Consider the following 592-nt stretch of genomic DNA (forward strand, 5'->3'; position numbering starts at 1 on the left):
ATCAGTTATGTGGATATAATGACTAAGTGGGTAAAGGCAATTAATAGAACAGTTACAGTCTGGTAAGTTAAGAAAATTACATTGCTTACATCATTACAGATGCAGCCTTTAAAACTAGGGAAAAAAAACACTTATGCCAAATAAAAAATTTAAGACTATCTACTCTCATATCACAATATCGATATAATGCCCAGCTCTACACCCACGGCCCCTAGTTTAGTGTGTTTCTAGATAAAATGCTGTAGTCAGCAGTGTGCACTTTAAGGTATTTAAAGTCAAGCTTGTAAACACAATGCACAGATAACAGGGTCAACAGGGGCCTAACAGGGTATTTTTGCTGAGGGAACCCATATTGTGTTAATTTAACCCTCCTAATCATGGAATATTTCAGCCTAGAAAACCACTCAGACAGATTTTAGGGCAACAATTGTGAATTACATTAAAGATACTATGTAGGATAACTTCTTCATAGAGTTGGGCAATATATCAATACATTGAGGTTGTGATATGAGACCAGATATTATCTTAGATATTGTAATATGGCATAAGTGGTGTCTTTTCATAGTTTTAAAGGCTGCATTACAGTAAAGTG

The sequence above is a fragment of the Etheostoma spectabile genome, chromosome 19 (genome assembly GCF_008692095.1).
Source record: "Etheostoma spectabile isolate EspeVRDwgs_2016 chromosome 19, UIUC_Espe_1.0, whole genome shotgun sequence".
Taxonomy (NCBI): Eukaryota; Metazoa; Chordata; class Actinopteri; order Perciformes; family Percidae; genus Etheostoma; species Etheostoma spectabile.